This window comes from Poecilia reticulata, linkage group LG10 (assembly GCF_000633615.1).
Source record: "Poecilia reticulata strain Guanapo linkage group LG10, Guppy_female_1.0+MT, whole genome shotgun sequence".
Lineage (NCBI taxonomy): Eukaryota > Metazoa > Chordata > Actinopteri > Cyprinodontiformes > Poeciliidae > Poecilia > Poecilia reticulata.
In genome coordinates this window covers 688,765-692,116 of record NC_024340.1, presented here as the reverse complement: position 1 = coordinate 692,116, position 3,352 = coordinate 688,765, and positions in this window count along the sequence as shown.

Genomic DNA, 3,352 nt, shown 5'->3' with positions numbered 1-3,352 from the left:
GCATGGATCCGTTTGGTTCTGCCTCTACATGTGTGTTGTCTGGTTTCATGAAGACACTCTGGGCTCAGTGTAACTTCAGCTTTAGGTTGAACTGATCACACGTTCCGCTGCTTGAAACTCCTCCGCAGATTTTTCAATGATTCAGTTGAAGATGTTCGAACATTGCCGTGGAGCTGATACCTAATCATCAGATTCAAACTCTCAGCCTCCTTCAACGTAAACATTTGAAACTCACGCAAATTYCCTGGTTCCTACAAAACCTGGACATGGATTTCAGAGTCTTCCAGATGAGTGTAGAAAATGAGTGTAGATGAGTGTAGAAAAAAAAAGAGTACCTAACAAATGTAGGTATATCAGAAATTTTCCYCCCTCCATTCCACTCACTGCCTCGCCCTAATTCCTTGTTCCTTGTTCTTTTCATTCTTCTTTGTGTCCATTTCTTGTGTATTTCTGCCCTTTTGTTGTTTTGTCCTATATCCATTCTTTTTTCTCTCTCTTCCTTCCCTTCTTTACTGATTTCTAACTCTTCTTCTGTGTATCTTTAATTTCTTATGATGGGAAGCAGAGGAACATATCATCATTAATGCTGCTGCAGCCTGATGCAGAGCCGCGGTTCACTGGTGAGTTGCTGKTGACTTGATGGATTGATAGCTGGCAGGTTTAACCAGCGGAATTAGAAACATGGATATTGATCGACTGAATCAATATCCAAACATAAAATATGTCTTTTGTGAAAATTTTCACTGTAATACTCTTTAATGTCATGTCATAAAAGTATGAAAAAAAAATGATTAAAGTAAGACTAAAACAGGCAGTAAACCTTTGACTAGCTAGCTTCCACCATTCTCAGAATTTATTTACTTTTCTATGATYTCATGTTGAGATCGTAGCGCATCAATATTGGTATTCCTGCTAAATGAGCAGGAATACCAAGGTTTCKAACATGTACAATTTCCCATCATGCATTTTGTGTGGTTTAAACTCCTCACAATAAGATAKCAGAAAAAAACAGAATCAAGATTGGACTTTTCTCTAACTGTACGCAGTTCGAACTCTTCCACACTTTTTYCTCAACTATCAGAATATCTCCATATTTACCTGTTTGGAAATAGAAGGACTGAACTCCTCACTCTTTTTAAGGCATTGCTGACTAAATTTGGTAATCTACACATAGCATGTCAATGCTAACCTTGTAAAGTTAGCATTGAGCTCAAATTACAATTTGGTGCACTCCCATTTCGAAGCGGTAACTCATTTGCTGCTAATTTTGAGTCTTATTTTTTTTTTTAGCATTTGCATCCAGATGTAGAAAATTATATCTTGTCTTCACTGACAATGCCGTGTCTTCAATCACAAAAGATTAAAAAAAAAAACCCGTATGATTCATACAACAGACTAAGAGTCASTTCCATCCGGGTTGATAACTGGAAGTGTGCTGTGAACCATTTGAATTCAAGCTGAGTACGATCCGCCCGCAGCGCAGTCTCTCCACACCAATCTCTGCATTTGAATAAATCACAGAAAAGGAACACATCTGGCTCCTTAGAGAGAGTGCCACCGACGCAGCCAATCAGAGAGGACAGCAACAATAGTATGGGATAAAAGGTGGAGATAAAAAAAAGAGAATGAAAAAGTGATGTCAGAGCAGTAGGTTGAGAGAAAAGGCAATAAGAGGAGTTGAAGGAAATAAGCGGTGATGGATATGAGCTTTTCAATATCGCTCACAGATAGAGATGAACTTGTTTGTTGTTTAAAGGGGGGAAATAAACACTATTTTGAAACTATCTGACATAAAAAAAATYCTGAAACACCCCTGTTCCCAGAAAAAAAAAAAAAACACATAAAAGACTCAATAAAAACCCACTCAGGTCACAAACAGTTATTGTTTTAATATCAGTGAAGTCTTGGCCTTCCTAAAAGTAAAAACATTCAGCAGCATATTCAGGAACTACGTCTAACATGAACACATGGTTTCAGATATCAGGCTTAAAACTGAACAGCTATTAATATCCTTTAACTGTGATAAAACATTGACTNTTTTTTTTTTTTGCTGTATTATTTTATTCTGTATGTCACATCGGGACAAGGGAAATGCCACAGTTATGAAAAACAAAGAAATCATAGCTAGAATGTAAATATTAGTYTATGCTGTGTGGAAAAATAGAGCAGCCCTGAGTGGTTGTGGTCAGTGACAGATCCAGTAGGAATAGAAATGCAGATAGYTGTTCCCCTCTGCTTTTAAAGAGTTGGTATTACTGCMAATTCTAAAGCAATGAACACATCACAATGTGTARCATGTTTTGGCATTTCAAATTTCCTCTTGTAATACATGCACCTGGAGTTTTCTTTATCCATGTGTGACAGTTCAGTGTCAGATGATACAATCCATCAACACTGTTGACCTTTGAAAGCATGRCGTTCCTTACAGCGGGAGCCTTCACAAAGTCTGTGCTGCTGCACCTGATTTTAAAATGAAACAGCTTTAACTCACACAAAGAAGCTTCTCCACCAGAAGTCAAACTATGTACTCTGCTACCAGTCAGTGAAGGTGTTTGTAGTAGAATTATATGTTGAAGCTCCACATTTAAAATTTCTCTGTGTTTTTTATGGCATTAATTTCTACTTTACCTGGTCAAATACCAGGTCAAATACCAGGTCAAATACGTTTGCTGTTTGGCTTCTTTCTTCGGAGAGAGAGATGGTTGTTTACAATTGAACACATTTTCCTTTAAGCTTTATAGCCTAGCTTCCTTCGAAATCGAGTTGAAGCATTACATACTTTGCGGCCAAACGTTAGCGTTTGGGTCAAATCAGATCCAGTCGTTTCAAATTTCAACACAGTCCAGTCATTTCTCAACAGACCCTCCCTTGAACCCCTTGAACCCTCCAAACGAAGCAAAGCATAGAACAAGAACTTGGTTTTTACCAGGCTAGAGTAGTCTTGGTCTACCTGTGACAAAGTGGTTCAGTTTATGTTGACCACTTGTCCCTTATTCTTTCTCATTCACTTACTTTCTATATTTGGTTATAATGATTAATTTAAACATTGCAATTTTGCTTCACCTACTATCCCGGGTTTGTTTGTGTTAGCATTATGTTGCAGGGTCCATCTATGTATGTTTAGGTTAAAGTTATTTCTGGATTATGGGTTGAATTTGCTTCAAGGTATATTTATGAAGGTATTTGTTTTTCTTTGTACTCACCATCGTTTGTCCTTGTAGATCTGCAGCAGGGCAGGAGTGTGGGAGGGGCCGGCMCAGTACTTCCTGATTAAATGGCTGGATGATGTCAGTGATTACCTTGCTGGGTTCCACCAATAAGAGGGTTTTTTTTGTGTATTGCTTTGTTTGTT